We start from the raw sequence: 22,458 nt of genomic DNA on the forward strand, positions 1-22,458 counted from the left end.
TGTTTTCTTACTTCTTCTGTCAAGTCATGTAGCTTGTTAATGTGAGCTCGAATGGATTGTGTATGATCAGACAAGTTAAAACAACAAAGACCCTCAAAATCGGAACAATCGTGTCCATGTTTAAGCAAAAGATAATCAATGGCCGCTCGATTTTGCAAGATAGCCCTTCGTTCACCCTGGGCGTCTAATAGCATGTCCGACAGGACTGTGGAAGTATTATTAATGGATTTCACCATCCAGCAGGCCATTTTCTCAATAGATTTGGCATTATAAACTGCCAAAGCAGGAACACCAATAATTGAAACAGCCAGGCTAAGATATTCGGACTTAGAATATAAATGCAAAGATGAGTCACAATCCTCCTGTAATCTCACTGTATCTCGAATCACACGAGAATTGGCATTCGGATGTGAGGAAAACATGAGGAGGCTCAGCCTAGTAATGGCACAAGGGCCTCCAGAAATATTTGCGGGGACATATGGCCAGGAAGTATTACCACATGAGAAAAGCCATCCGGCAGGTAGTAACATCGTGCGATAATGACTAGGGGTAACTACCAAACTCTTGCAAGTCATATTGTTCTGGACCGAAGCACATGTTTTCGGTGTCCTTTGAAAGCACAAAGTTCGCTCATGAAGGGTGAAGGAAGTAGCACCTTTCAATTTTAGACGCAGACATTCAGAAATTGCACTAGGATTACACGTAAGGAAAAAAAAAAACACATATCTCCTTGTGTGATATTATAGGTAACTATTTGGGACTGGACGGGGGGTATCTGGTCTGGTAGTTCAGTACATAAGGGGCAATACGCATGGGTGGCAAAATCGCCCAGAAGAACATTGGGGCGGGCCTTTGAAATGTTAAAAATATTAGTCAAAGTTTCCAGCGAGGCAGGGACAGCAACCAGACAGGTCGCTAAGATGTCGTGTACAGATCTCATCGGCGTCAAACAAAAGTGAGGGGCATCGGTCACCCTTTTCGCCAGTAAGGTCCAAAAGTTTGATGACGAATCCCACGCAGCGAGGGAACGCGACACTCGGGTGCGTAGCTCATCCCGGGTTGACGGGATTCCTCCTCTCTCGTCGAACCAACCCGAAAATAGTCCGACGACGACACATCCTGCAGCAGCAGTCCAAAGAATGATCTGAAAGAGAATCAAATACAGGCATTAATCATTCTCGTAAGTAACATTTGTCAGCCGGGACCGCTTCCCAGCTATCTTTCCCTGGTCTCATAACTAAAATGGTGTTGTCATGACCGGTGGCAATGACCTCTGCTTGTTCAGGGGGATTCTTAGGCGACTGCACCCAAACCCTGGCCCCAGGGTTATTTGTGGAGCCAAAACCTTTCTGGCCTCGTAGAGTTAGCAAAGTTGGGGCAGTGCCTTTTACCATCCCACCACTGAAGACAGGCATTATGAGTAATTGAGCCACTCGGTCAGTTCGATGGATCAGCAAGTCAGCCTCACTGCTATTCAGCAGGAGCACCTTAATCTCTCCCTGATAATCACTGTCAATGACCCCTCCAAGTACCTGAATGCCTTTTACAGCCAGCCCCGATCTAGGGGCGATTAATCCAAAATTCCCGGGTGGTATATGAACACCAACACCGGTCGCGATGATGACCCGATCTTTACCTTTTATAACGGTGTCATCCATGGCATGCAAGTCTAAACCTGCCGACCCTGGGGTCGCTCTACATGGAGCCATAGCTCCGGGAGTAATTTCCCAGTACATCACAGTCTCTCCGATTTCATTTGGCTGAGCATTAACATTCGGAGGGAACAAACGCATAAGTGGAGATTCAGCATTTAGAAAAGGACGATTATTCAAAATTAATAGCGCTTGGGGCAAAAAGTCTCGCCAATTCTTGTATTTGTCATCTGTCAATTTACGCAGCTGCTCCTTCAGCAGACCATTCAATCTCTCCACAAGACCCGAGGCCTGCGGATAGTAGGGGATATGAAATACCCAGTCAATATTGTTTTCCACACAGAATTCCTGTACCAATCTTCCACGAAAATGGGATGCATTATCAGATTGAATTTGGAATGGCACACCATAATACATCATAATCAATTCCAATGTTTTAATGGTATTCAATTGGGTAGCTTGCTTACAGGGAAGGGCCACCAACAGGCCACTGTATGTATCAACAATGGTGCAAACATATTGACAATTCCTACTCATAGGGAGTGGACCAATGTAATCAATCTGTCAAATTTGAGCGGGCACTTTCCCGCGATGTAAATGACCTTTAACAATTTGGGGCACTTTGCGCTGCCTGATATGCTGAGAAATGGGACAATGTAAAATAACATTTTTAATTAAATCTAGGGGAATATAAATTCCTCTATCAGCAGCCCACCTGCTAGTGGCTTTCTCTCCAAAGTGTCCTGCTTTCTGGTGTGCCCATTTCGCCAATCCCGCAATATCAGAATCTTGCGTGTCCACCACTGCCTCAGCAATTTTAGATTTCTCATCTGCAATATTATGAAAGAATTTGTCAAGAGAGTCTATCGGGGTATGAGCATCCACATGGAAGATTGTAACAGTACTCCGTGGGAGCATTTCCCAAATCTCCTGCCATAATTCTTTTCCCCACAATTCCTTGGAATGGATTTTCCAACTATGGGAATGCCAAGTCGGTAACCAAACTGCCAGTCCATTGGCAGTAGACCAAGAATCGGTAAAAATATGACATATGCCAGGTAACTCTTGTTTCAGAACTTGATAAACAGCATAGAGTTCAGCAAATTGACTGCTCTTACCCTCACCAGTTGTACTCAGCAATTTTTGTGTGATCGGATTATAGGACACTGCCTTCCAATGCCGTTTCGTCCCTATGAACCTTGCTGAACCATCCGTAAACCAGACATGGTTTCTGTCCTCTGTGGACAAATCATCGAAAGGTTTACCCCACTTAACAGGAGATTCCTGTACTAAAGGTACGAAACATTCACTCTCAGTCTCAGTTGATGGCGCCCGTGCCACCTGCTCATGCAAAGATGCAACTCCTTTTTGTCCCACACGTGCCCTATCTTGTATATACCATTTCCATTTAATCACACTCGCCTCTTGAGCGTGTCCAATTCGGTGAGTTTTCGGCGAACTCATAACCCACTGTATGATAGGAATTTCAGGTCGCAAAACTATATCATGTCCCAAAGTCAACTGCTCGGTATCCACCAGAGCCCAATAACATGCAAGTAGCTGTTTTTCAAAAGGTGTATAACGCTCACCAGCATCAGGTAACTTTTTGGTCCAGAAACCTAACGGTACTCTACTCTTGCCTTGTTTCTGCCACAAACTCCAATTCGCATAAAGGCCTTGTACAGACACATTCAAATCCACATCACCATCACATACAGGCCATAAATCCAGAGCATGCTGAATTGCTTCCTTTGCCAGACTGAACGCATCTTGCTGTAGTTTACCCCATTCAAATGCATTCTTTTTACGAGTGACACGGTACAAAGGGGCCAATATTTGACTCAAATGAGGAATATGCTGGCGCCAAAATCCAAACAAACCAATGAAGGTTTGGGCTTCTTTCCTATTTCTCGGAACTGCGAAATCAAGAATTTTCTGTTTAACCTGAGGGATCACTTCTCGGTGCCCTTCATGCCAATTAATACCCAAAAATTTTACAGCCTGGGACGGGCCTTGTAATTTATCCGGATTGATTTCCCAACCTTTCTCACGCAGGCACTCAATGACTCTGTCCAATTGGGTCTGAACTTCCTCTTGTGTTTCGCCTTGGATCAAAACATCATCAATATAATGACACATCTGAATTTGTGGATGAACCGGTACCTCAGCCAAATGCTCTGCCACCAGCCGGTGACATATCGTAGGACTATGTACATAGCCCTGAGGAAGACTTCTAAACGTCATCTGACGCCCATTCCACGTAAAACTGAACTGTTCCTGACACTCAGGGGCAATCGGAATCGAAAAGAAAGCATTAGCAATATCAATGGACGCATACCATGTACCTGGATGTTTTTGGATTCTTTCAATTAGGGTAATAACATCCGGTACTGCAACAGTCAAAGGGGGTGTGTGTCTATTCAATTCTCGATAATCAACAGTCATGCGCCAAGAATTATCACTCTTACGTACAGGCCAAACAGGATTATTCCAAGCAGAAGTAACTGGGGTGATAACACCTGCATCCACCAACTCCTGAATAGTGGTACTAATCTCTTCATGACCACCCAGAATACGATACTGCTTCTGACGAACCACTTTTGTCGCCTGGGGAACTTTTATGGGGGGCATTCTTAAACGACCAACCCGCACAGGCCTGGACGATATATAATGCCTAGTTCCAAATTGGTAACATCCATCATCTAAGTGCAAAGTCATTCCTTTCAAAATATCAATTCCAATTATAAATTCTAAGAGTGGCACCACTAATACAGAGTATTCTTTTCTAGGAATTCTACCTATTCTCATTTCAAGTAAGATTTGAACTGCGGGAGTTTCCTTTCCGCCTAATCCGGTAATTGTAAAAGGCTGACCTTTAAACTTCTTTGATTTTCCATGAATAAGAGTGGCCTCCGCTCCTGTATCTACCAATGCTCGGGCCCTTTGGACATTATGATGTCTCCAATAAATATCAATATCTACATAGGGTCTATTATCTCTGTGAGCCCATCTGTGTACTGGAGCTTGACCTATTTCCTAGTCATCTTTACTGCGTTCTGTGTACCAGGATAAATCAGGATAAAGACTCTCACGTTTCCTAGGTATCGATACCTCCTGTTCATATCCATCTCCATTACGAAATGGATTACTGTTCCCTGCATTGTACTGCGGGTTTCGATCGGCCAATGTGTGTCGATCCTCTCTCCTTCTCAACTCAGGGGATTGATCCCTATCATCTCTGCGTCTGCTGTTAACATAATCATCTCTCCCCCTCTCTCTTTCCCCCTCTCTCTCCCTGTCTCTCTCACGACGGGGGGACAAGTCACGCACATAACGTCGATCATCACGACGATCAGAGCGCCCACGGCGGTCGTCATCACCGCTACCGTCAGAAAAACCACGATCACACTCAGTCGTCCGAACACGCCGGGCACCCTCCTTCCGATCCAAGCCACGTTTGCGAAACATTTCCCACAAACGAGAAGTAGTCTCACCATCAATGTCCTCTTTCCGCACACCATCGGCCAGAAGACCAAGAAACATATCACGTCTAGTAAGTTTATTGTCACCAGGAGTACGAGTGTCAGGCCGGGATTGCCGTTCAGGTCTAAACCACTCACCCAACTCACCGAGTTGGCGTACCGATTCCAGCACCACAGATAACATGTTACCAGTCTGATTAATCAATAAAGTCATCATGACCTGCTTATAAGCAACAGGAGAAGAACGAATAATACGATTCCGCACAGAAGATGTCAAGAAACCATCAAGCAACCTGTCAGCAGTATTCAGAAAAATTGCCGTTTTCATCACCTCCTCTTTGAGACGTTGCGTAGCATCGCGCAAAGTATACCACGGTTTGTCATTCACAGGCCAATCAGATTCAGCAGGATATTTTTGATTACAACCCTCAGTCGCCAATTGAAGCAAAGAAATTTGACCACCAACATTAAAGTTGCGAAAATGATCCTGTATAGTAGAATCCGAACTCAAGGAACAAAACTTCAAACAATCGCCAGCATCCAACATAATGCCAGCAGCGCCCAATTCATAAAGGCGTACCATCCATGTGAGTAAGGACTCACCAGCTCGCTGCCGAAATCTTTGTAAAATATCACTAATTTCTTGTTGAGTAAAATCCTCCAAAGAGTCTAAAGCAATACCATTCGGAGCACCGGGAGCCTGCTGTAACTTCCGCCGAAAAACCGGATGCACCAAGACCGCGGGACGAGCATCACAAGGAGCTCGACCAGTACACGTAGAGGAACAATCAGTGTAAGAAGCATCGACCCCACTCGAAGGACGAACGCAATCATGGAGTGCACCATCAGAGGCGCAAGAAGCAGATTTACAATCACGGCCGGAGCGAGAGGACTCGCGCTTGGCAAACTCCTCACCCGAGGAAGGAGAATCACTGGAGTTCCAGATATTACCATCCCATTCATCAGGATTCCAATCCAGTCCGGCTTTCGCCACGACCAGACGCACTTTTCGCTTCGAAACTCGACCACGCCGATTTTTGTATTTATAACGAGCAATTCGCACAGCCGCCCTCTCGGCAATAGTTTGGTACGTATCAAGTTTGTCGGCAAGCAACTTATTTTGACACCGCAACAAAGTATGAGCATTCTGAATCTCAACAAAATTCGCTTCCACATCCTTATGCACATTCTGTAATTTCAACAGCCTCTCATGCAGGATCCTGTACGCAGACAGAACAATCCAACCTCTGCGCCCCAAAACGGGAAGGTCATCACCCTTAGATATGGGCGCCTTCTGTAAACAAGCGATCACAGCAGCCGGCTCCGCCAGTTCCAAAAAAGAATTCCAATTCTCACTCAAACCAGTAGAATCAGCCCACTCACGGGCTAAGGCCTCATAAGGCGTTGAATCCCAGCCGGGAATATCAACGGGCAACTTAAAAGTAGATTTCGACTTTCTAGAAAACATGTTTGAAAATAAAGAAAAAGAGAGAAAGAAAAAGAAGAAAGAGAAAAGAAAACTACACTCACAGTTATGTAAAAAATAATAAACAAACGAAACCACACACGCACCAGAAGCAAACACAATACAACCACAATGCACACAGGTTTCGTAAACGGTTCGTGACGCCAAATGTTCTGCTTGGGTTTTCGGATCAGATAGAACCCACTCATCAGGGCCTCACTAACCCAGCCAGAACGTTACCCCCCTCCCTAGAACCTATTTACAATCCTACAACCACATATATCTATCACCTAAGGACAGGGGATTCCTACTATGTATACCAAGATCTCACAATCGGCGGCCTCGCGATCCCCTACGAATCCAGACCTCTCTGCCCAAACGGCAGTATCACAAGTGGCGGCCTCGCGGTCCCATACGAACCCAGACCTCTCTGCCCATACGACAGTATCACAAGTGGCGGCCTCGCGGTCCCATACGAACCCAGACCTCTCTGCCCAGACGACAGTATCACAAGTGGTGGCCTCGCGGTCCCATACGAACCCAGGCCTCTCTGCCCAGACGACAGTATCAGCACAAGTGGCGGCCTCGCGGTCCCATACGAACCCAGACCTCTCTGCCCATACGACAGTATCACAAGTGGCGGCCTCGCGGTCCCATACGAACCCAGACCTCTCTGCCCAGACGACAGTATCAGCACAAGTGGCGGCCTTGCGGTCCCATACGAACCCAGACCTCTCTGCCCAGACGACAGTATCACAAGTGGCGGCCTCGCGGTCCCATACGAACCCAGACCTCTCTGCCCAGACGACAGTATCAGCACAAGTGGCGGCCTCGCGGTCCCATACGAACCCAGACCTCTCTGCCCATACGACAGTATCACAAGTGGCGGCCTCGCGGTCCCATACGAACCCAGACCTCTCTGCCCAGACGACAGTATCAGCACAAGTGGCGGCCTTGCGGTCCCATACGAACCCAGACCTCTCTGCCCAGACGACAGTATCACAAGTGGCGGCCTCGCGGTCCCATACGAACCCAGACCTCTCTGCCCAGACGACAGTATCAGCACAAGTGGCGGCCTCGCGGTCCCATACGAACCCAGACCTCTCTGCCCAGACGACAGTATCACAAGTGGCGGCCTCGCGGTCCCATACGAACCCAGACCTCTCTACCCAGATGGCAGTCTCATACGACAGTTCATCCTATGGTTACCATAACATACAAAAAGGGCTCACTATTCATCAGATCACACAAGGATTGTCAGTTTGAGTACAGCCTGTTCTCAGGTTCGAGGGGCTCCTCTTTCCCTTATTCAGTTACCACTTACCTGATCAGGGTTAACATCTGTTCATGTAGCCGCAGCTGACTAGAAGAATAGGCTACCCTCTTATACAAGAACACGCAGTACATGTTGGTTCACTACAAACTGAATATTTTATTACTCATTACATACGTAATCACATAACATTACGATATAACACATAACCTGCAAAGAAAAGTGAAAGATTAAGTTGTACACTCTAATAAGAAAGGGTCGACATCACCTTAGTAATATGTAGCCTGCACTCAGTGGTCATCTAGGTTCCCTTCTCGTCTGTATCTCGGCTCGCCGGGAGTCACCCTTCTTCGAGTCACTGGGACCTCTCCCTTATCGGCTACTCTCTCCTCTCTGGCTATTCTGCTAGGAAAGCATCTGTCTCTCGGTTCTTCTCCGCCTTCAAGATGGCGTCTGTCTTCCCTGGAATAAGTAGTAGCTTTACTGCTAACGGCCAGATGCCGCCTACGGACTGAACGTGTAACTGCCTAAGACTTTCACTAATATAGAGGTGCATTTCCTCATGGAAAATTCCGGCCCGTAACCTGCCGCCCACCAAATTCTTGTACCTCCCCGTACCAAGGACACGTTCCCAGCCGGCCGGCCTGATGTAGTGTCTTCGGCATGAAGAAAAATACAATCCTTCGATAAGGGCCGGCCTGAACCGGTTCTCTCCAAGCGAATAACACCTCATAACTAAAACATAGCTTTTGGCCTAGAAGCATCCCAAGCTGCCGAAGCAGAAAGAAAGATGGAGTCTCTCCCGTTTGAGGCCTAACAGGCCTGAATTCAGCACAGCTCCATGAAATACTCTCACTATAGGACAGGTTATCCCTAATACTAACGAATCTATCCCCTAGGCTATATATGCAAGCCCTGATCTATGGGGAAGAGCACAGAATCATATCAAAGTGCCTAGTAAATAGGCTCCATTCACTACTCTAACCCTTAGGCTTGAATGATAAGAGACTGAAGTCACATCCAATCACTTGTTAACACAAGAAGGCCAGGAAAATCGAGCAGAACAATCACCCAGACCCAAAAAGTCAGAGAAGGTCCGAAAACATCCTAGTTGGATGGGGGCTCAACGGCTTATAAAAATAAGATCTGTCTACTTAATAATGTTTATAGTAATCACCCTTACTGCCCTAATCACTGAAAGATGTATCCAACAGCGGTCATCTTCTTATACATCACCAGATTGCGACTAGTAGGTTGATGGGATCACACCCCTGTGGTAAAATAATGGCTTTCAAAATCCATTGAGAATGAAGCATATGAAAGCAAGCTTAATTAACAGTCAACAAAGTTCTTTCTAAAAAACAGGTTGCCACAAGGGCAACAAAGTGTACCAATACTGACTTGTCATCAACCCCCACAATACAAATGAAAAATGAACATTACTGGACTTGTGCAAATGGAAAGAGCAAAAAAACACGGGCCCTTAGCCACGTTTCTGCTTAACACTGTTGGCCCTCAAAGAGAAGGGGAAAAGTGCATGGGTGCTTCATTCCAATGTGCAGTTGTGCCCTTCCATGGCAATATCACCCTAGAACTAAAAACTGCGAACTTTCATGAAGTGTTCAGAAGGAAAACAGCCACCGTAGGAGTGCAGATGACTCCCAGAGGACCCATACCTTGAACTGTAGTGTTGCAACAAAAGTTACATATATCTATATGGCTATGTAAGGTCTGCCTACTATTGGTAGCCCCAAACATAAGAGCTGCTGTGGAACTGCTAAGTCAAAAGAAGTTCACTAAAAGGGAACTACAGCACCTTTGTAGGGATCTCTCATACATTACCTACATTTGAACAAAACAGAATGCTAGCATCCCACATGTACTGCACAGCTCCCTTTTGCCCAGCACATGACCAAAGTTGTCTCCCAAGCTTCAGCCAGGTAATGTTATATCTCTTCATTAATCCCACCTACATTCAATAGGTGCCAAAAAGTGGCCCCCAAGAAACCAAAATGACTTATGCACCTGTACCTATTTAGAATAAGGGCCAAGATCCAAACCAAAAAGATAGAATCACACATGTTAGTTGTAAACAGAACCCAATATGATAGCAATCCCACAGTTCTATACATTATAACTGAACCCAATGGTATCCAAACTGAGCTAGACAGAATGCCACACAGGAGAAGATATCACATGGTCCTGAGACTTTCCCAGAGAAAGATTTTTGGAGGTGGCAATACCCCCAACTCAGTGCGCAAACACATCTGCTCCAGCATCCATCTGTGGACCAAGAGTGGCTCTTAGTGTTACTGGGGCAGTCTTCTTAAACAACAAATGGTCTCCCAACATGGAATTCCTCTTAAGGGCCATCCAGCTCAGAGATAAAAATGGGAATGGATCGCATGGGGGGTGGTTGAAGGAAAGTATGACCACCTCATGTAAGGAAATATGGGACAATGAGGTGGGTGTATAAGGGAAAGGGCAGCTCATGATGTACAGAAATGAACACTATATTCCTTATGTTTCAGATGAAAAGGAATGCTTTCGATGGGCACGAATTGTAACTGCACAGTGATATTATATATTCCGGGAATGCAATGGGCCACCTCCACACTGATGGACTACTACTGGCAATGTCGCAAGTACGCCTACACTCAGCTTGTTCCTAGATGGAGGAGTCACCATGCACACCCGACCCTGGTCATTCCTGTAGAAGCACTATTAGACTTGTACCAGCACCCGTTAAGGACAAAGACAGCCTTCCTCGTGAAAGGAGAGCTGCAGACTATTTTGGTTGGGCACAATTTAAAGACATTCCAGAAGAATTTACTGTTCACGGAGACCAAGCGGTGTTCAGGGGGGTGATACCCTTCTTCACTCTGCAAACAAAGCTTATGGCTCCTGGTTACAAATAGCATGGAGGGTGATACTCAAAATTATAAACAGCACTGAGCTTGCCCTCAATTCTATCAAAGATGAAATGCGAGCAATCTGCGTCAAGGTAATGCAGTATTGATATGTACTGGACTGAATGACCACAATAAAGGGAGGGGTTTGTGCCAAGATTGGAGCAGCTTGCTGCGTGTTCATCCCAGGGAATGACATGGACAATGGGACACTGGCCCTTTCCATTCAAGCACTGCAAAATTTGAAAAGTAATATGAGCAAAGAGGGAGGTGCCCCTGAGCAGGAGTGGCTTTCTAATTGGTTCTCCTGGCTCCCACGATGGATATTCAGTTTATGTAAATATTTGGTGCCAGTTATCATTCCTTTTCTATTGATATGTGGGGTTATACAATTGGGGATCACCTGCTGTAAAAACACAGTCCTAAAACTGGGAAGAATTCAGGTAAATAGGAAGGTAGTTGCTGTCAACAGTGAGTATAAGGAACAAGAGGCTCCAAAAAAACTAAATGTCAAAATGCAGGAGATAGGTCGTGTAGTTGGAAAATCAACTAGAGGGGGGAAGTTAATATGGAAATCAATGCATTCATCAATGAAAATGAAATCTCGTCCTTAATTACAGAATTGTCTGTTGTGAATTCCACATCAACCTCAACTAGTAAAGAAGGCCCTGCCACCAAGGCCCATCATTGCTGAATGATAGGTCATAGGTGGAAAGGTGCGTAGCTGGCAGGCAAACGCTCTGGCAGGAAACTTTTGATCAATCCCATAGATAGGCACAATGTAGGAAAGTACCTTTTTTGACATGGTTAGCCCCAAATTAATAACTGATATCTGATGTGATTTTGCATTGAAAGTGCACCGAGTCCTTGCTAACTAGGTTCTCTGTGCCAGATATCTTTCCCAAAACATTACTAAGATTGACACTTCTTCAGCAACACCTGTAAGTCCCTAGTAAATGGTACCCCTGGCACCTAGGGCATTGGGACTGGAGAGTATCTACTGGGGCTGCAGCCCAAATTGTGCCACCCCAGAGATCCCTCACCAAGACCATACAAACTGCCATTGCAGGCTGAATGTCTTGGTGCAAAGAAAACCAAAGCGTCGACATGACACACAGCCCAGTGTCCCATACACTTCATGAGGTATAGGTAAGTCACCCCCACTGCAGTCCTTACAGCCCTAAGGTAGGATGCACTATCTCCCATGTGTCAACAAATCTGCATAAGCAGATGTTACCCTACAATGTCAAGCCCATTTTTGGATATTGTAATTGAACAGAGAAGCCATAGAAAGTACAAACGCTGGCTACTTGTCATTATGGATTTCCTAGCTCTTTGATGGTTTTACTGTACCCTCAAAGTCTGCTCTGGGCAGAGGATTTATATACCTCACCCAGGACAGGATAGCCTTCAGAGGCAGGAAGCTTCAAAGGTGAAGCCTCATTTGAAATGCAACCCAGGCATTTCCTGATAGTAAAGGATACCAACTCCCCTTTTCCTGCTCCACTTTTTGCTGGAGGAAAATGGGGGAAATTAGTTGATGAGGAGGTGTGCCCACATTCAGCAAGTATCACTCCTAAGGTGTGGCAGGCAAAGTGGACCTCCCTTTTGCAAATTCTCCAACTTGAAATGGTAGGAAAACAACCTATCAGGGCTAGGGTAGAGCCCCTTCCCACAGGAAGTGGTCACTTAGAGGATGTAGACTCCATAAACATGGGTTGCCCATTGGCTATGACCTGTCTCCCCTTGTAATGTCTCTAAATTCAGTTTTTATGTGACATCACTGAACCTTGCAACTTAGACTTAATGGACACAAAGAAGAAAAGGATTAAGAAGAGCTGCTGACCCAAGAACTGAAGCCCTGCTGCAGAAAATTGGTGCCAAACAATTCCTGCTGCCTTAAGGACTCGATAATCGTAGTGTGTTGTCTCGTCCTTTAATTGTGAGGGATCCAAGAACCCCAGAGCCCCTCCATCCTTTGATAAATTATCAAGGAACCTCCCTAGGAGTAGAGTCTCTGCTCCCCTGTGACATCAGGCACTGAACCACAGACTCTGGTTTCAACGTCTTGCTGCTGTCTGGACCAAAAGCGGTACAACAACTCCAATGGGTCAGATCTGTCTTCTCGCCAACTGTGAAGAGAAGACACCAGGGTCTACCAGAGCTCAATCGCACCAATACCTGGGGTACCAGACCCCCTGTAGTATTCACTGAGACAGAGTCCACTCTGGACTCCAACTGCCCAGTAAGCAAGCACCCGTTGAGGGAAGCGGGGATGCCTGAGATCCACTTGCTGAGTGGCCCAGTTGTCCTTTTTCAAACTGAATAATATCATGTTGTGCTTGCTACCCTCCAGTTTCTACCTCATTCATGGCTATTGCCGCTTCATTTTCAATAACTGGTTGTCCCTGTCGATCTTCAGTTATTGGACCTGAACTTTGACAGTTTTGTGAACTTTCTCTCGCTATTTCAGCTGCAATAGTTCCTTCTTGTTCAATCTCATCATTTAACATTTGTAATTAAGATGGAAATATTGTACACTGAACGCTGTCTTTAGTTGCAGGAAAAGAATCTTCATAGAAGTTAAAATCTCCAAGTAATTCAGTTTCATTACGCCAAGGCTTGACAGTGCCAGAAGTGCTAAATAGAAATGTTTTCTCTTATCTGCAGTTTCACAATTCATTTTTCTGTGGTTAATAAGATTCCCTTTGACATGTTTCACTAAACATCCGTCACATTCAATTACTGCATATTTTTCTTTTTTTCGATTTTTTTCTATCATTTTTTTTAAACCAATAATTTTGAAGTATTTGATACAAATATAGGTTATCAAGATGTCCTTTTGGGATAGTATGTATCCAACGTATTAGTTTTGACAATATCAATACTTTCTGACTCATACTGTATTGTATTTCTTGTAAAGATTTCAATAATCTATTCCATGTGGAGGCTATACCTAGACTTATCCAAATGATTCTCTTGACTTTGAATACAAACTGGCTGAGCTCAAGCAATCCAAGCATTCTTGTGATCCTATGTCTCTATGGGAAAGTCTTTCCAAGCTGAAGCTGTACAATTTCTTGCTAAGACTCTTAGCTGCAGAAATTTCATCACACATTTCTTTCATCTCTGACTCTTCTGATTTTTTAATATATTATGTGTCATAACAAGCAGCAGCAATTGAATTGTCTGCACCAAACTGAAAATCCATGTTTGCATTCCATATTTTTAAAAGAACTGGATTATAGTCATTAATGTACTTTGAAACTTGTTAAGTTGTATGTATTCTTGGGAAATTTACAAGTTAGTGTATGTCTTACAGCTGGGAAAAAACTATTTACTCTTTCTTTAGAAATTATAGGCTGTGGAAGTCCAAAACGACATTTTGTATAAAATGTTCCTTTACATTTATATTCCCTTATGCAGTATTTCCCATATCAATGACTTTGAAACTTTAGAACCTGTTGTCTCAAGCTCTTTTCTCTTCCTTGTCTTGCAATGGCACATGTAACATACTGTTCAATGAAAGACAGAACAGCTACATCAATATCTGTTCCAAATGTTGGTGCATTCTTTATCCATATTAACGTGTATATGAAGAGCAGCTCTGGCTTGGTACTCTTTTCGCCAAAAGAAATCAGTTACCTCTTGAAGAGGTAAAATGTTTTTATTGCCGATAAATGACATCATAGCTTGAAAATTATGGGTAACATACCTGAAGACATTTACAGGATCCATGGAGCATAGTTCTCCAGCTATCTTTAGTTCAATGTTTTTAATCTTTAAATGTGCTTCTCATAGGAATTCTAGTAAATCATCCCACGCATAGTCAGCACAACTAAGTGTTAGAAACCATGTAGGCGTACTTAGGTTTCTTAACATTCATTTAATTTCACCATGACAGCGATACCAATATTCATTTGTGCCATGTTGGCACACCCTCAAATTGATTAAATGAGATTCTAAATGTTATCTCTTTCTTCAACTTGGTCCATGAACTCTTTTGCAGAAACATGTTTAAGATAAACTCCTGTTTTTAATATATGGTTTACTGCATATGAAAGTGCCGACAAATCATTCTCATACAGAATATGAAATATATAGGGAATGCACTGCAGAAATCTTGGATCTTCACAATACAATCTTGTTGATCGGTATTCAGATGTTGGAATCTATGCAGCTTGCTCATCAAATCATCCACCTTCTCCAGTGAGGAGTAACTGTGGAAAATAAGGAGCTTCTAAACGTTTTTCCCATACACCCATGGGACATCCCTTTGCTTCCTTCAAATAATAATTTAATACTGTTTCCTATGATTTGTTTCAAATGCAGAGGATGCATTGTATAATGTTCTTAAATGTCTTCACTCGTGGATTTGTCCAATTTTTCAATTTAGCAGGTTGAAATTACTGTTTAATCTGGTAAGCATACTAAATTGGCAAGTCTTTGGGTGTGAATCAATATACTCTACTATGTAAAACGTTTAGATTATCAACCATAACTAGTGTTCCACCAATAAAGGTATATTTTCCCCAGGCACACTAAGGTATTTTAAATATTCATCTAGATTCCCTATTATATGGTGTTGTCCAGTAAGATGTATGCAAGAACTCCCTCCTGTCTAGTCAGTCTTTGAGGAGATTGAGCCCGCCCTGGTGGTATTGTCCTCCCGGGGTGGGGAGAGGACTCTTATGATGAAACATGTCACTAAAAAGTATGTGAGGTTTCCTCATCCATTAAGGATGACTTCTTACAGACAGAAATCTAAGGTTTAAGCCCTGCACAGTCCATATACGTGCCAGAGCCAATAATGTTGGGATACTGAGTACACGGTTCTTTATATCACTGTAACTGTATATTTACTCTGTATAAGATGAAAGCTTATTACTTGTTCATCAACTTTTATATTCTTATAATAGATGTTATTCTGTACCAGGTATAATGTAGCATTTCAAAGTTTATTAATAGCTACAAATGTTTGCCAGATTGTTCTACTCTATGTTGGTACACTGTTTACTAGAATAACTACTGGCTCATTTTCCTCTCTCTCTACACAAACATTTTTTATGTTTTTTCTTAAAATCTAAAGGTAAGTACACAACTCTTCCTTTGAAACATTTTTGTAAATCGATGGTGGCAGCTTACCTGTTTTAGGCTCTATACAATCTATGGCCTGAAGTGGGAGTACAGATTAAATAAGAATAGACTCATATACATTTAAATCTGCCAGTTCCTGAGGAACAGGTACCAACTCTAAGTTGTTATATACTGCTCTGGCTGGCTTTTTGTTTTCTTCTAATTTGTTGTAACAGTACTTACACATAACTTGATCATTGGACAACTCAAATTTTCCTTGTACAAACAAAGAACAAATTGCTGCCACTTATTATTGTTTTCTTTTTCTCTGTTTAAATATAAAGCAACATTACTAGTTTGACTTCTATAGTGAGTATGTCAACAACAAATACAAACATAGATTGGTTTTTCAGAGGCAACTGTGTTTAACTTTGTAATTTCTTCTGCAAAACAATAAATACTAATATCTTTCTCTGGTTCTTCAACAAGTACACTTATCAAAATCTCACTTTCTCTGCACTCCTCTTCAGAACCAAAAAAACAAAACTGTACATCATCACAAAGTTTCTGTACATCTGATACAGAACCATGCAAAAGAGCTGTATTCATTTCACTTAAACATAATGCAGGAGTTTCTACATTGCTAACTTCCACATTTCAGAGTGGTGCATAGCTAACATTCTTAAATAATGAAAAGTACTTTAGCACACCTTTCTTGAAAGACAAGCCAGAGAATGTAACTTAGTATATGTTCTTATTTTACATGGATCTAGTCCTTGTAACATATTAATCTTCTGTTTGACACTTTTTTGCATATTTTCATTAAAACAATGTGTAATATGTTAAAAGATTCCTCTCGAATACTGCAAAAAATCCTACAATCCTACTTATCAACAGGCGCTTGTATACTCCTCCTTGAACTTCTACAGATATTTCTTCTTCCTCATTCCTAGGAACCATTTTTTTCCTTTGAAATGGGAGAGCCATCTTTTACCTTATATTGTCGACCACTAATATCAACTACATGTACTAATGTTTTCTCTTGAAAATAGCTTTCTTTATTGAAAAAAGGCTCAGGACTGGAAGCGTGCTTCCATTCACCGGTAGAAGTTTTACAAAAGTTATTATCTATTACCAAGTCTTTTTCTTTCGCTTTTCTCCTTCATAAATACCATTGTTTTATCTAATGTTCTCATTGTCTTCAATATTAATATAAATAATTTTGATTTCAATTCAAATGCTCTATCTACTACACATTCAATCTGTTGCATTTCTTATAAGCTGCTGAACTTCTTTATATTTTGTTTAGAAATGTTAATACATTTTGATTGACTCTACTTCTAAAAATTATTTTTGTAATATCCTTATACTCTTAGCGCCTTCTTGTGAGATGCCCTGTTTTTCTATAATTTGAAGTTTTTTCAGCATGACAAATTCTCTTTTATTTCTGATTTGTTGTTAAACTTTTCTTTTTGTTTTCAACATTTTCCACATTTTTCAATCTTCGTAAACGTGTTTTAGGAAACTGTTTAGCTCTCTTACCAGAAGATTATTTTTCCTGTATAACCTTGTGCGCATCATCTAATTTCTTATTTTCACTCTTTTGTAAGTAGTATTGTTGTTTATGTTCTTTTCTCTTTTCATGTTTTCTTGCCATCTTCAATAATCGATAAGCAGTTCCTTGCCATTGTCTCCATTATAAATAAATATGTAGGATATCTAATTATGCACATTAGGAAAAGCTGTAAATGTTTCAAACTCTGGCAGAAAACGTTTATAAATTACTGTACCATTTTCTTTTGTGGATTTGTGTAGAAGATGTCTGCATTACTTTTTGCTCATAACACAGAGCATTCAGATTCTTAACTCTGCATTTCAGTGCTTCTGTGATGCCTACCTAGTCTTCAGCAACTGAATGGTGGAGTTGGACTGACAACATTTGACCAGCTGTATGTTAACCTACATAGTTTTTCAGTTAGGCTCATCAGCTGTACAACACATATCACAATACATGCATAAGTAGAGACATACCTCAGACATGATAAGAAGCAGACATTCAAACTTGAGAGAGTACACTTTCCGTTTAAAGCAGACACCTACATTTATACAGCCTACTTCAAGTGTACCTTTCCAGACACTCATATGAACTAGCATATACAATAATACAGCTGCCAACATGTTTTGAGCCTCACTTTTCTCTTGCAGCTTCATTATTAACTGACACCTCACAATGTCAGGCCTAGGCAAAATTGAAAGGCAGACTCTTCTCATACCAGTCTTGTGACTCTCTCAGCATCTTTCTCAAAACGTCAATGAGTGTGCCTCTGCCTTTTTGTGGTGACATGATACATCAAAAGAAGCCTACAAATACATACTAGAATACCTCTGTTTCACAACACATGTTCTCTACATTTGTGTAGAAGAATATATATGGATTACTTTCTCCTCATTATACATGGCAGCCAGGTATTGAACTCTGTATTTGAGTGCTTCTGTGATGACTACCTAGATAACTGATCGAGGGTTCTGCAACTGTATGCTGTAATAGCACTGACAACATTTGGCCAGCTGTATGATAAAGTACATCGTTTTTAAGTTAGGGTCATCAGCTGCTCACCACGTGTCAGAATATATGTAGAAGTAGAGACATACCTCAGACATGATAGCAAGCAGATATTCAAACTTATATGGTCTGCTTCAAGTATACATTTCCAGAGACTCATATGAACTAGAATATAGAATAATACATCTGCCAACATATTATAAACCTCGTTTTTGCTGTGCATTTGCATTATACACTGACAGCTCACAATGTAAGGCCTACATAAAAAGGGCTAATTCTTCTCATGCCACTGTTGTAAGTCTCAGCATCTTTCTCAAGTAGTCAGTGTGTATGTCTCTGCCTTTTTGTGGTGACATGATACATCAAAAGAAGCCTACAAATACTAGAATACATCTGTTTCACACCACATGCTTTCTAAATTTGTGTAGAGGAAGATCTATGGATTACTTTCTCCTCACTATTCAGGGCAGGTGGGTATTGAACTATGTATTTGAGTGGTTCTGTGATGCCTACCTAGGTAAGAGATCCGGGCTTCTGCTTCTGAATGCTGTAGTATCACTGACAGCATTTGTCCTGCTGTTTGATAAGCTATCTAGTTTTTAAGTTATGGTCATCAGCAGCACCACATGTGTCAGTGTACATGTGAAAGTAGAAACATACCTCAGACATGATATCAAGCAGATAGTCAAACTTGACAGTGTACACTTTCTGTTTAAAGCAAACACCTAAATTTATATGGCCTACTTCAAGTGTACCTTTCCAGAGACTCATATGAACTAGCATATACAATAATCCATCTGCATACATGTTTTAAACCCCACTTTTCTCTTGCAGATTTATTATTCCCTGACAGCTCACAATAGAAGCTTATAGATACTAAAATTCCTTTGTTGCACGCCACATGCTCTGTAAATTTGTGTAGAAGAAAATGTATGGTTTACTTACTGCTCATTATAAAGGGCAGACATGTCTTGAACTCTGTATTCGAGTGCTACTGTGATGCTACTGTTGCAGGGATTCTGCACATACACAGAACTATGCGCAGGAAACCAGGTGCTCGGTGTATTGTGGTATACCAAAAAACCCACCTCAGTACCTAGAACCCCAATCTGACTAGCAATAGTGTCTCATTCGTTCTTAGTACTACAGCAAAGCTACCAATGATTAGACAACCTAGAACATGCCACTCCGTTCCTCTCAGGAGTAGTGCGAACCAGAACACTCTTTCGTTTCAACACTCACACTAGTCCACAACGTGAGTAATCAGATACACCGTATAGTTTAAAATGTTTATTTTAACTAACGTGCTCTATAATGCAGTACACTAGCTAATACTAGCAGCAAAATGCATAAAAACAATATAATCAGCATTGTTAAAATTCCATAAAACACGAACGGGGATAACATATTTTAATGACAGTGTGAGAAGGACTACAATGCCTTACCACCCTCCCCATGCTAAGAGCTAGTTTATTATAATATTAGAAGACCTCTGGGCTTTGTAAGGGAGACCCCATACCTCCGAGTCTAGATGCAAAGGTTTACATCTCCGGACAAGCAAAGCTCTTCTTTTCAGGAAAGATTTCTCCAAGTGCCTAAACGTGCATCCTGTGCAATATTAAAAGGCGCTGAAATTCAGTAGTGCAGCTGTGCTCTATGTTGTGTCTAATGTGCGTGGGACTGACCCAAGCATATTAACAAGGATGTTGTTTTCTGACCTTGAACATTATGTGCATACGAGAAGCACAGAGCACAGCAAGATGTGTGAAAGGCAGATGGTTCTCTTGTGAAAACGCGCAAGCAAAGTATTTCTTACTAAAACCGAGCCATGTAGTAACGTGTGCAAAAGCGGCAGCATAGCGGCCAAGCATGTACAAAGTGATGCTAACTTAGCGAGGTCTGTTGTTAATCCCATATCTTCACTACACTACCTAGGTAAGGAAACCAGGCTTCTGCAACTTAATGCTTTAGTAGCTCTAACATGATTTGTGCAGAGGTGTGATAAACTGCATGCTTTTAAACATATTTCATGAATATATAATGTTACAATGCAAACTATTACAATGCATAATTTTTAGGCCTGGGCGAAGCACTACGCTACGCTCGCGTAGTTTGCGAAGTTCGCGCTACTTCGCACTACGCGAACTGCACGTAGCACAGTGCGAACACGCGTAGCGTAGTGTTGCGTAGTGCTGCGGTCATTTTTTGCTTGCTCGCGGTCCTCAACGTCATGTTGGCGACCGCGAGCAAGCAAAATGACATCCTGGCGAGACTTTTTCCTTGTTCGCGATCGCGAGCATGGAAAATAAACCTCCCGGCGAGATTCCCAACGCGAGGAGGTCAGGTTTCTCATTGCGAGGGGTCGCGTATGCTCGCGACCGCTTGCGATGAGAAACTACCAGTTCGCGTTGAGAAAGCTGCCGCTCGAGTAAAAATCTACTCGAGCAGCAGAAAACTACAGCTCGCACTGTGCAAGATGCCATTTTCAATGATTGCACAGTGCCGGTTGCTTGTCCGCACTGTGCAATCATTGAAAACAACATCTTGCACAGTGCAAACATGTTACTACGCAGTTCGCGAAGTGCTACGCGTAGCTCGCGTAGTGCGAACTTCACTTTGCGTAGCTTCGCGAAGTGCTACTTCGCGAACTACGCCCACCCTTAATAATTTTACAATGTGACTTTTGCAACACAACTTCCATTACAATACATGCTATTACAATGCAAGCTATTACAATGCATGTACCATTAGAGCACAAAATACTATAATAGCACTGCCAGGTTCTTATCTCAAGTAAGGTGCTGGTCAATGATGCATATGTGTTCTAATAAAATGCGTTGTAATAGCATGCATTGCAATGGAACTTGCATTGTATTGCCTGCATTGTAGTGGATATTTCCCAGACATAGACTTATATGGACTGGGATACAGGTTAATACATATGCCAACATGTTTTAAACCTCAGATTTGTGTACTACTTTCATTACAGACTCAGGAAGCACACATATCAGTATCCACAACCTATTTCCAATCTTCATTTCACTACTATTATAAAGACTATAATGCAGGTTCCTACACTTGGCAACATATTTTAAACATCACATTTCTCTAGTGCTTCACAAGCTTTATAAATACCACATCGCAAACTAAAAAAATGTTATTACAAACAATGAAGCACTCCTACACATTACATAACTCACCTTGCACATTTGTAACTCCCCTCCGAAATACTATTGTAGAATACGAAATTATCAGAAACTCTTAAACAATTTTCTTTCCCACACAATAAATGTGATGCAGTAATGGCAAATTGTCCCTCTCATTTTGCACATAATTGAATGTAAGTAACAAATCAAAATGCTCCCTTCAGTTCTTCAAATTCTAAAACACTTTTCTCTTGGATACACATATTAACCCTTTATTACTCTCTTCTAAAAGTGCCCAATCTGATTCATTAAAGTACTGGAGTTACGACTCCAATGCGGTGCTGCAGTTTACCATGCCGATGGAGTCATAAACCTTTACAGGAGCCTATTTCCAATAATACTAGTATTATTTTTTAAGAACATAGCACTTTTAAAAATAGTACAGATTTAGGAAAACTTAATTTACACGCATTTCACATATATATAACTTTCCATTTCAGATTTTAAAAGCACAGTTAAATTTCAACCCTTCCCCAATCTGCTTAGTCTTGGTTTCCATAGTAACAATCTCAGCAACATTCAACTGTGACTGCAAGTCGCAAGTTCACCATATTTTTTTATACACTAGCTTACAAATGCATATAGCAGGGGTATTAGCGTATCCAGTGTACTGTGCCTTTCAAACTTTTTTCCATAACCAGTCAGAAAAATACTTGTTCTGTAAAGTAACATCCTAGCTATTTTTGTGTACACAATGTTTATGAACAGCCAATCGCTTATCTGCTTTTTTCTAAAAAAACATATTTTCCTCCATTTTAGATACCTCTCATTGTAACAACTGACTTACACAGCTACAGACGTCTTTTGATTTCTTCCACACATTCCTTCAAAA

The sequence above is a fragment of the Triturus cristatus genome, chromosome 5_2, assembly GCF_964204655.1.
Source record: "Triturus cristatus chromosome 5_2, aTriCri1.1, whole genome shotgun sequence".
Taxonomy (NCBI): Eukaryota; Metazoa; Chordata; class Amphibia; order Caudata; family Salamandridae; genus Triturus; species Triturus cristatus.